The 12422-nt window shown below is 40.3% G+C and overlaps 1 pseudogene; it reads left to right on the top strand.

Moving 5' to 3' along the window:
* The first annotated feature begins 10421 nt into the window (after positions 1–10421).
* LOC123822085 lies at positions 10422–10844 on the top strand (annotated as a pseudogene).
* The last annotated feature ends 1578 nt before the right edge of the window (positions 10845–12422 follow it).

Here is a 12422-nt window from a genome sequence, read left to right as displayed (position 1 = left end):
TTCAAAACTATAAACATAAGCACAGGCACACCCTTCCTTTGACTCTTGCCCCCCCCGCCATCTCAGTAGAAATGTCTGTCCTCCCTCCTAACCGTTCCTCCAGTGGGGTCCCATTTCCTCCTGTCTTCTCAGGGACCATGTTCTGTCAACCCCTCATCTTCCCCCTCTCTTGTGTGTCTTCAACACATCTCTCCCACTCCCTGTTCTTTTAAATGGGTTCTCTCACGTAAAGTAAACAGCTATTCCTTGACTCCGCATTCTTTACTGGTTGCTCTCTTCTCTTTTATTGCCAGTATAGCTACACCTCTTGAAAGGTCTGCTTCCCCATACATGTTCAGGGAGCAGTTCCTCAATAGTTCCGATGGGCTTCTCTGCTTGATAGGACCTCTGAGGTCAATAAGATAAACTATAATTCTCATCCCTATAGTTGTCCTCAGAAATGCAGCAGACACTCATTCTCTCCCTCCTCCATTATCCATTGAAGATTCCATTCATCATTACCTGTCACCTCGGAAAGTCATGAGACTGACCTGGTGGTTTGACCCAAACCTTCGTTCTTGAGGGGCCCGAGCTCTTTCTAGTCATAGCCTTCTCAGGTTAGAGCTGCTCCATGTGTCCATTCAGCTACAGTTAGACAGTGGATTGCTCAGAGAATCACCAGGTTCCGTATGTGTCCCTATCTGCTCCTGCTGTGAAAGCTGCCCTATTTTCTCCTACTGATTGTCCCTCCCAAGATGGTGTCTCCTCTTCTCACTGTCTGTTCCCTGGACACAGGGAACCCAAAATATTCTGGCAGTAACCATAGCTTATAATTCATTAAGACTTTTAACTGATTCCCTAGCAAGAGTGTACCCTCTTTAGGGACACAGATTTTGTGACGATTAATTGTATGTGTCAGCTTGACTGGACCAAGGAGTCCCCAGATATTTGGTTAAACATTTATGTGCATGTTGTCTTTGAGGGTCTTTCTGGAGGAGGCAGGCATTTGAACTGGTAGACTGGGTAAAGTGGATTGCCTTTCCCAATGTAAGTGGGCCTCATTCAATCCATATAAGGCCTGAAAAGCTCAAAAAAGTGGGGTACAGGAGGATTTGCTTTCTCTGCCTCACTGTATTCAAGCTGGGACTTTGGTCTTCTCCTACTTTCAGACTCAGACTTTAACTGGAGCTTATACCATTGGCTTTCTTGGTTCTCAGGCCTTCAGACTAGGACTGAAACTATACCATTGCTCTCCTGGGTCTCCAGCTTGCCAACTTCAAGTCCAAGGACTAAGAAAGGGTTACAAAGCTGCAGGACAGGAAGCACAAAGGCCCCCAGTGGGTGACTGGGAGTGGGGATACTGCAGGTTCTACCTTTGGTACCTAAAACCATGTATTTTTCCTATTGGGGTCACAGTGCCATATGGAGGACTCTGAATTAATGCATGCACTCCATTTTGAAGGTTGGGCACCCCATTCTAGTGGAGTATTACATCCAAACTGACACCACCACTATACCCTTAGAAGCTCATTCCAACACTCTGTGGAGCCACTGCTCTGGACAGTGCAGGAAGTGATATGTTCAGCAGATCCTGTAGTCATGGCCTTACCCTCACACTCCCACCACTGTGAATTGGGTCCCCTGTCATACTGTGCTGCGTAGGATGACATACACACCTGTGGATCTGGTATTCTGTAAGCTTCTGGAAAGGAGTGCAGGCCCAGTCTCCATGAGTGGAAAAACAAACCCACACCCCTAATAGGTACCTACCCAAGTGGACAAACCTCTGGCCCTTCAGGAGGTAACAGGCCCAATATGGTTGACTTGATACCAAGTAGCTATTTAGTGTCCTAGAGAAAATGCCATATCAGGGCCTCAGCATTGGTCTTGGTCACTGACAAACTGGACATTCAGAGGCAGCAGTAGATATATAGGCCTCAGTACATGGGAGTTCCTGCTCTGGGGACCATCTAAATCCTTCTCTGCTACCATGGCCACTGTGTTCATGTTCCAGGGGGTTCATATCCTTATCCTGCCTGAAACACCCAGTGACTGAATAAAGACTGCATGATGCCAAACGGCGAAGTCTTTTGCTTCCATTGTGGCTTAGTGCCTCTTCCATGGTGCATACCTTCTGGCAGGCATTAGCATCTGATTAAAAAAAAAAAACTACTCCTTTTGAAGGCCCACTTCCTCTAGCCTTGGTATTCCTTCCTCTGCTGTCTGCCATTTCCACTTCGCTCAGATGATGGCTCTAGTAAGGTTTCTAAGATCCACTCAAGCATAAGTTTGTTCTATTGCCTGAGATCCTTGCCAGAGGGCTAAATCCTCTGCTCCAGGAAAGCACCCCAAGTCAGCAAGTGTTCCTTTTATACAGGCTTACTTCTGGGCCCCCTTGATTAAGCCTTGTCAAAACCCAGTCACTAGTCTACTCCCCTGGGCTCCTACCAGTACGCGGTTAATTCTCGCCACTACTTAGGTGTGCTATTTCCTTTCTCTCTTATCAGGTCCAGCACATCTCCCAGAAAAGGTTGATTTGGGATTTAACCTTAGTTACCAACTTGACAACCTGGAGATAGGGTGGGTGCATTCCTGAAGGGTACAATTTTTGCCTTGGGGGAAAGGCTTTTGCAGTATCTTACAACAATAACAAATGATAGACCTCAATGTGGAGAAAGAAGCAACTTCTGTAAGTTCTGAGCATTCTGAGGACCTGTAGAGCCCAAATCGCCAGGGACGTTCTCCCAAATGTCTCTGTTGCATGTGGCAGGGTCCCACGACCTGCAGTGGCTGAGCACTTGAACACCTATGTGGCTCTGCGACTTCCCAAATTCTAGTGCCTATACCTTGACTGGGTATGTTCCTTCACTGTAGAAGATAAGGGTTTATTTGTAAGTTGCCAAAAACCCTCTCTGGTGCTCAGTAATGGCTGGGAGCAATGAGGCAGAAGCATGGCCTGAGCATTCACAGGAACAACAACCGAAGGCGATCTGCACACTCCCTATAGCTGGCCTCGCTGAAGGAGACTGGAGCAGTGCATGTGTGGGGCTACCACACTTGGTGCTGAGGAGTCTGGGAATAAATTCATGATGCATATATAGAAAACTAAATGTGACAGATAATTAGTAGGGAAGATGAAAAGCTGCACAAGAAAGAAATATGAGCGTAATTCACTATGGTTCAGTGATGAATTATATTTGAATAGTCATAGTAAGAGTGGAATTTAACCAAGAAAAAAAAAGTGCCCAAATGATTTAATCAAAAATGGGGGAGTGTAAACAGAGGAATGGTAACTAGAAGAGACCAAAATTCCTATCTCCTATATAGGAAGTCCCTAAGCAATTTCTAGGAATGAAGAATTGGGAAAGAACAGTATAAGCAGTTACTTTAAAGTGTTAAAGTACATTATAGGAGTAACAATTAAAATGTCTGAAAGTGGTACTCCAGGGAAAAGGAATCCATGCAGCGGAAAGAGGTTTAGCAGAGGACGGCCGTTTTCCTTTTTCTTTTTTTCCTCTACTGTTTTTCCTTTCAAGCCTATGATATTACTTCCTTTTTTTTTACTCTCTCAATGTTTTAACTTTGATTAAAATATCAAAATTAAATTTTAAAAGGAAAATAGAGCCTTCCAATACTTAATTGTCAATTCTAATGAATGATTCATGCATTTTTCAGATATTCTGCTATTGAAAACTACATTAATACTTATGTTGTACACATAGCTCCTTCCTTAAAGGGACATGCTTTTATTTTAATTTCATATCTCACTAGAAGTGTTTTAGAATGCAAAATTTAAAATATCATCTACCATGTCATTAAACAATGTTTAAAAATGTTTTTAAGGCAGGCAGTAGGGAGTTTTATGGGGTTTTTAGCTTATTTTCTGATAATACATACTTGGCTCGACATCCACATGTGTCAGCTGTTATCAGCTGCCTGCGTGCGTCACTGAGTTCGCTTTGTGGTATTATCTGTAGCCAAAGGAAACACAGAGGAAATCATCGCAGCAGATCCACACATTTTAATCAGTTAAAAAAAAAAAGTCTGCTCCCTCCCTGGTATTTTCACACAGCACGCCTATAATAGCAAATTTTAAAAATGCAAAACAAAAAATTATATGTGGATTCTGAGAGCTGCTAATTCAGCCTTAAAAAATTGTATGAAGCCAATTATTAAAAAAAAACCCTCTAGTCCCCAAATTTGCATTGACGTTTTCCACAGTAGTGTCACCTAGGGACACTTGTGCTCAGAGCCGTCCAAGACCTTGGCCTCTTTCTTTCACACCTGACTCAGGGAAAGCCTCATCGTCCAGAAGGCAAAATCAAACCCCTCTTCCCCCAAAAAACAGGTTTTGTAAAAATCCACTTTGAATGGTAATGATAAGCAATATTCATCATTATATGCGCCGTGTATAAATTGCTCCATAACATAAGCGCTGGCATGATTTAATTTATCCTCGATATCAGATTATTCCTGGATCTGAACGCTCACCCACCTAAGTAGGGAAGCAGCTGATCAATATCAGTCATTGGTATATTTTCCCCAGTTCCTTTCAAGGGACTGAACAAAGACCCCAGGACTGACAGGTAAGAAGAAAGGGGGAGGACGCAGGTTCTCGTTCCACGGCTGCCATCTTACTGAGCTTTCACTGAGTGTAGCATTCCGCCAGGGCGCGCTTCTCCGACCCCGTCACCAGGGACTGCTGATGGATCAGCCTGCAGACACGGCAAGGCAAGGCGTTCCTCCCTGAGCCCCTCCCTGGGGCCCTCACTGGGCTTCGCCTTGGCCACAGGAACTCTGATGGCTGCCAACAAGGCTGCAGCTTCTAAGATTTCACCTTCACAGATGCCCTCATGACAGTCCTCAATGGGAGAAGTCAGCCCTTACTTGTTTTTCCTTATTTTTGGGGGTGGGGGGCAAGGGAGTTGGGGAGTTAAGTCTGCTCCACTAGGGCAGGGAAGAGGTAGGGCATGAAGGAAATTGCCACATTAAATTATTAATACCTTGTCCTGCCACAGTTATTAAAATTTTTCAGTTACTTGCCCAATTTTCCTTATGGTAATAAAGAGTATGTGTATAAATACTCATATTCATGCTTGAAATAATTACAGTAATGCCTTGCCAACCACGCTCGTGAAAAGTTCTGGGACTGTCAAAACAGTTGGCAATATTTTTTCATTAAAAAATAAAAGGTTGGACAGAAAAAAAGTGTAAATGGCTGGATATATACAATATTTAACAGCAGAGTAAAATAAAGTCTTGTCCAAAACAAATCATATTTGTCATTAAAAACATGGTCCAGGAGGAAATCTTCCATGAGCGCCTCTTACAGTTGTTCTAGAACCACTGCTGGCCCGGGCTTACTGCTGTGAGCTGTTGAGGCATTTGTGCTCATGAGTCAGTTAAAAAGAGTGAGAACCATCACCTACTTCCTTGAAATTTAAGTTCTCACATTTGTAATCTTCCCAGAGGCCCCGCTCTACACCAGCATGAAAGGCAATGGAAAGATTTATTCATAACCTTTGAGGTATTAGCATTGTCAAATCTTTTTATTTTTCTTAATGAAATAGTGCCTGACTGAACCCCCACTCACCGAGGATGGCAATAATGTCTGTATTAGTTATTATTGGTGCTCACTCATTCTCTTTTACCAAATGCTTGTGCCTTTTTATAAATCAGCAAGATGATTAAAAAGTATTTTCCCAGATTAGTCTTAGATACATTTGTTGAAAGAATAAAATGTAAAAGATCTTTTCTCTCTGCGTAACCCCATAGACCTACATGCCTGAAAGAGAAAAGAGAATCCTGAGGATTTAGCATTTTTTTCCTGCGTGAGGATCATTGAAGCACCTGTTAAAATACTAATTTTTGGCTGCAATCCCTAGAGGTTATGATTCAATGGGTCTGCGGCAGGGCCCAAATTTCTGGGGCAGAAATTTGTATTTTGTGTCTTTATAAAGTTTAATAAGTGATTTTGATATTCAGATTTAGGAACATGTGTAAAGGACTGAATTATACCTTACATACGTAAAAATTTGTTATAAAAATTGAAATCACTATAAGTATAGCCTAGGAGTTTCAGGAACTGTGGTTGGCAAGAAATTACCATAATTTTATGAGACGTAATTTTACACATATGGCCCTCTGCTTTTTGTTATTGTGGTAAAGAATACTAACAAAATTTACCATTTTAACCATTTTTAAGTACACAGTTCAGGGGTATTAAGTACACTCACATTGTTGTGTGGCCATCTGCATCATCCATTTCCAGGACTTTTCATTCTCCCCAGTGCTAAATCTTTAACCATAAAACACCAACTCTCTGTTCTCCCCTTCCCTCCAGGCCCTGGCAGCCACCATTCTACATTCTGTCTCTATGACTTTGATTAGTCTAGGTACCTCATAAAGGTAGAATCATACAGTGTTTGTCTTTTTGTGACTGGCTCATTTCACTCAGCATGATATCCTCCGAGTTCATTCATGTTGTTGCATGTGTCAGAATCGCCTTCCTTTTTAAAGCAGGATAGCATTTCATTGTGTACATTTATTTATCCATTAATCCATTGATGGACACTTGGGCTGCTTTACCTTTTGACTACTGTGAGTAATACTGCCATGAATGTGGTAGGTACACAAATACCTGCTCAAATTCCTGCTTTCAAGTCTTTTGGATATATAGCCAGAAGTGACATTGCTATAATTCTTACAATACTCTTAAGGTAAAGGAATGCCCGCATGTGTTTTATCTGCAAATTCCTGAGATATGAATGTAATGCTGATTCTCTAAAGTCACAGTAGTAAGACTAACCTCACATTTGTGGCTTTTCTCTACTGGCTCTTCCCTGCTAGGCCTTTATATCTAGGTTTGTTTTTGTGTTTTCCATCTTCAACATGCTCTCGCCTGACGACTTCACCATTCCCTCAACTTAAGTTATTTTCCCTTGCTCACAGTTTCCAAATTTACCGTCAGGCCCGGACTATCTCCTCCAATTTCTGTTGCCTGATGAGCCTTATCTTTGTGAATGAATAAGCTATGTCCCAGGAGCATTGTTCCATTAGCCATTCTCTCTCTCTCCTGGATCTTCGACCTATGGTTCTATCAGCTTCTTCCCCAGAGGCTGCAGTTCTGGTTTAAAACAGAGATTCCTGCTATCTTTGAAAACAAAAACACTGCAGCCCATATTTCTGTTGATGGTCCATCAACCCTATTTCTAATGCTAAACATAGGCTCCTGTGTTCACACACATACACACAGAGACTTGGCAGTTGCTCTAATGAATGAGCAGGATGGGGTGTTCACCTCACATTTTGCCCTAATTGGTAGACCCAATAACCAGGGAAACAGTCCTAGTTTGCAACTGAAACAGAAAAGAGGTTTTTTAGCTGAAGATTAAAGACAGGACTGTGTTATTTCCCTCACTCCTACATTACTTAGATAACAAGTATACTTCAAAACAAATACTTCCCTTGTCAGTGGTCACACACATGCACACACACACACACACACACCTTTCAGAGAAGCAGCCTGTCACAGACTTTCACTCATGCCTGAAGCACAAGTCCCTGGCCCGACCCCTGTGTCTTACCTACTGCCAATTGCAGAAGCAGTTGATTACTTGCTCGAATTGACCAATGGCCAAATGGCCTGCGGCTGTTTGAAATCTCAGGCCCTCCAAGTACCAAAATGTATAAAACATGTTTCAGAAAAATCCACTGGAGTCTCCAAAGTCAGACTTTCAATTCAAAAGTTGCCTCCTCACCAGAGAGTGCTCACAAATCACTCGCCGGACTCGCCATGGCTGCAGAGGTGTGATAGGGCGTGTGCAGAGATGGATGCAGGCCGAGCTTCAAGTGAGGCCCTATCTTCAGCTACGGGGCACAGAACAGTGTTTGTGGATGAGGAATAAATCTTTCATTAAAATGGCAGGTGGTAAAGGTGGTTTCTTTACTTCCAACAAAATCCTAATAAGAGAATAGGAGAACAAGCCAAATTTTAAAATGCAAATCCAAAAAGTAGGGAAGAAACCCTGGGCTCTTGAATTAGAAACCCTCCCCACAGCCTGCTGAGAGAGCTTATGTCTCTCACACACTCCTTACCTTTACTGCTAAGCCCCACGCATTCTCTCGCTCCATTCTCTCCACCACAACTGTATTTCCAGAGCAGCACTGGAACTATTCTGCCAAGGCCAGTACTCTAAAACGGAATACAGCAAAATGCTTTTAAATCTATTAAATTCATCTCTTTAATAAATTATAGTTTGGTGGTGGTTCAGTGAAAATGACAATTTCATACGTTCTAATTATACTCTAAAAGTGTGTAATTATTTTCTAAAGCTATTTGGCTATATGTGTCAAGAACCATCAAAAAGTTACATATATTAACTTAGTGATTATGCTTCCTAATAATCCAAAATGTGTAAAAAGTGAATATGTACATATACATATATAAATATATACTTACAGTAGGGATATTTTAATTAAAATGAAATAGTATTCAACAAATGAGCAATGTTTAAGTAAATTACAATACAAATACTTGAACTATTGCTATGTCTATTATTACAAACATCATTGTAAAAACCTAGTAAGTGTGAAAATGCACTTGGTAGAGAGCTAAATACAGAAAATACAACTGCAAATATGTAAAAAAAATCTGCATGAGACAGAACCTGTGAGGATGGATAGCAAAATTTGCACAATGATGTGTTAAGGTAGCAGCACTGTGCTTTTGCTCATATTTGAGTAGTTTGTTAACATTTTTGCATTATTTTTAAATAAAAAGTGTCTGGCATTTTTAAATAGTTAGCATCATATGACCATATAAAATCATTATTAAAACACCTTTACAATGATTATGAATACATATTCTCTAATACATAATGATCGTAGTTGCTTTTTAATGCACACGAATTATTTTTCTAATTTGAAATTCATCTAAGATGATTCCAAACAATCTAAAAACCTAATGCATTTACTCCATTTAGTCTGTTAAACCAGCTATTTTATAGTCTAGTGCCCAAATGGATGTCCCGAATGTGTGCAAATACAATGGATTTTCAAGCTCATTCAATTTCTAACCATATACCCTGAATGAGGCTTGAAGTTTATATTATTTTATCTCAGACACTAATAAAATGGTTCTGACTGTGTAATTTTCAACAGGACCAAATGAAATCTTCACAAATTATATGGCTGAGATACTTTATCACTATAGACGTGTAGACTAAGTACCAAATAGCAGCAGAAAATATGAAAAAAATAAAAGGGGTCCAGAGCAGAAGCAAGAGATTTTGTTCCACTGACTATGTTCTGGACAAAGAAATGTGAAAGATGCAAACTGGCTGAGAAGCACTTTTATTTTATTTAATGGTAATAAAAGAGTTGGTATCATTTCAGAACAAATGCATGCAACATCTCATTCCTTTCCGCAGATCATGCTAATGAAAAGTGCATCCTGATCATAGTGCTACATAGGACCACAGAGATAAAATGAACGAAAGTGTGGGATGGCCAATTAGGGAGAAGGAGAAAGAGCTGCAAAAGCAGGGAACTCCCTTTTACCGCCCACTCCTTCCCCGTCTCCTGCCCGAGCTGAAGAGTGAGAAATTTCTTTGCAGACTCCTCCATGAGTTTCAGAGTTCTCCAGTCACTTCTATATTTTATAAATGAGTTGTCACTCTCAGAACACAAAAACCACAAGAAAATGTTTGTATTCAAAGCACATTATAGGGGGAGTTTCAACAGGCTCCCATGTGTTTCCTCTTTGCCAGTGAAAAACTGGTGGAAACCAGTTTGCCGTTTCCAGGCCTCTTGATGTCCTACCTGCCATTCGAACAACCACTGTGCTTTTGCTCATATTTGAGTAGTTTGTTAACATTTTTGCATTATTTTTAAAATAAAAAGTGTCTGGTGTTTTTAAATAGTTAGCATCATATGACCGTATAAAATCATTATTAAAACACCTTTACAATGATTATGAATACATATTCTCTAATACATAATGATCGTAGTTGCTTTTTAATGCACACGAATTATTTTTCTAATTTGAAATTCATCTAAGATGATTCCAAACAATCTAAAAACCTAATGCATTTACTCCATTTAGTCTGTTAAACCAGCTATTTTATAGTCTAGTGCCCAAATGGATGACCAGGCCACAGCTAAAATGAGGACATGTCATTTCTCTCCTCCACGTCCTCTAAGCAGCAGACAATTTGAATTATTATAGGATTTCAGGCTGTATTTCTTAGGGTTTTAACATACTTAGTCTCGTGGTTTTACCTGAAATTTTTGTTGGTGGTGGTTTCTAGCATTCTTCCAAGAACCAGTTTAAATGTGTTGTCCAATGCGAACTGAAGCTGTGGAAGCGGGAAGCTGCTGCGGGAACTCCCTGGGTATTTACATTGTCTGCGTCTCAGCCAGGAAGCCATATATTGAAGACAATGTCTGGAAGCTTCTACTTTGTAATTGTTGGCCACCGTGATAGTCCAGTTTTTGAAATGGATTTCTTCCCAGCTGGAAAAGCAGAATCCAAAGATGATCATCGTCATCTGAACCAGTTCACAGCTCACGCTGCCCTTGACCTGGTAGATGAGAGCATGTGACTGTCCAACAACATGTACTTGAAAACTGTGGACAAGTTCAATGAGTGGTTTGTTTCAGCATTTGTTACTGCAAGCCATGTGAGATTCATTATGCTTCATGACATAAGGCAAGAAGATGGAATAAAGAACTTCTTTACTGATGTCTATGATTTATACATAAAGTTTGCAATGAATCCATTTTATGAACCCAATTCTCCTATTCGATCCAGTGCATTTGATGGGAAAGTCCAGTTTCTTGGGAAGAAACACCTTTTAAACTGAGTGCAGGAAAATTCAGAAATAATGTCACCACAACGGGGTATACCCAGGAATGTGTACATTGGAAGTTACTTGTTTAAATAGCCTGGGAAAGTTTTACTTGTAGTCTCAATTTATCTAAACCTAATGAAATTACTTTTATAGTTAAAAATAGTACATCTAGTTTCTTAGAATTATCAATAGATCAACATTTGCTTAGGAATAGTTATTTATAAGTACTTCTTTATCCATAACCTTGAAATACCTTTATTTTAAAAATTGAAAACCAGCTTTTGACTTCATTCAGAGAGCTTGACCTTGATGTAACAGTCCTGAACCAAGTGTCATTGTCAGGAGTTGGAAGACATATTTGAAACTAAAGTGTCTGCAGTAGGGAGTGAAGCTGATAGCAGGTACATGGGCTTACCTATACATCAAGACATGTTATAGAAATGTATAGGCACTATGTATAGCATTACTCAAGAAGCTGAAACAAACAGCTTTTGCAGTGCCCAATGCCACATGACTACCCCTGTCTGAGACTGGGGACAGTGATCCCGCTGTCATTCTGGAATCCAGGATCCATGCCTGTAAAATGAGAGGTTGGGTCCAAAGTGCCAGGCTATGCTCTTTTATTTCCTTTCCCTTAGACAGTATACTAATGAGAGGTGTCCAGCCTGCGGCCCGTGGGCCATGTGCAGCCCAGGATGGCTATGAATGCCGCCCAACACAAAATCGTAAATTTACTTTAAACATTATGAGGTTTTTTTGTGTGTGATTACGTGTTAACGATGTACTTAATGTGTGGCCCAAGACAATTCTTCTTCTTCCAGCATGGCCCAGAAACACCAAAAGGTTGGACACTCTTGGAAATGAACTTGATGATATCTGTGCTAGTAAAAAGTTGTAAGGCAATCTTAGAGTTGTAAACAAAGGAAAGCTTGTATTATATTAACACTTGCATACTACCTAGTTGTACACTGTGGGGGGGTGGCAGGAGTGGTCTCTTGTACTTTAACAAGTGTGGGATCTTACTGTGAATGAGTAAATGTCAATACAAAAGCAAGTTAAAACAACCACATATTTTCCATGCTAATCACAAGCACTTGAATAATTTTGTTCATTCTGAATAACTTGCACAAGTAATTCTAAGTTTGGTCTTACATCTTTGTGTGAAGTTACTACCATAATTATTCCCCTGTGTATTTTTTTGACTTCTTAAATAAAGATGTTTATCCAAGAAAAAAAAATTGTTGTCAAATGCTTCCCATTACATCAAGTCAAAACTGGTCAACACATAGAGTTGGGAGGGGCTTAGTAGACACCTAGCAAAAGCCTAATCATTTTGTAGATAACAAACCCTAAATCCAAAGAAATCCAGCAACTGGCTTAACTTCTGTAACTATAATATGAATGTATCTATGGTCCACATCGGGCTTGCAATCTAGTATTCTTTCATCTATGCTAACCTGCACCCTGTTCTCACTCCACATTAGTCTCTGTTCTAACTTAGTAGAATTTGAGAGTTATAATTATCTTCAGGTTAAGCAATTTGATCACATAATTTTTTTTTATTTTTGTGTAGCAAGCGAAAAATTCCAC

The sequence above is a fragment of the Phyllostomus hastatus genome, unplaced genomic scaffold (genome assembly GCF_019186645.2).
Source record: "Phyllostomus hastatus isolate PE091 unplaced genomic scaffold, TTU_PhHast_1.1 phas_contig_40, whole genome shotgun sequence".
Classification (NCBI taxonomy): Eukaryota; Metazoa; Chordata; class Mammalia; order Chiroptera; family Phyllostomidae; genus Phyllostomus; species Phyllostomus hastatus.
This window is presented reverse-complemented; position numbering and strand designations above follow the sequence as displayed.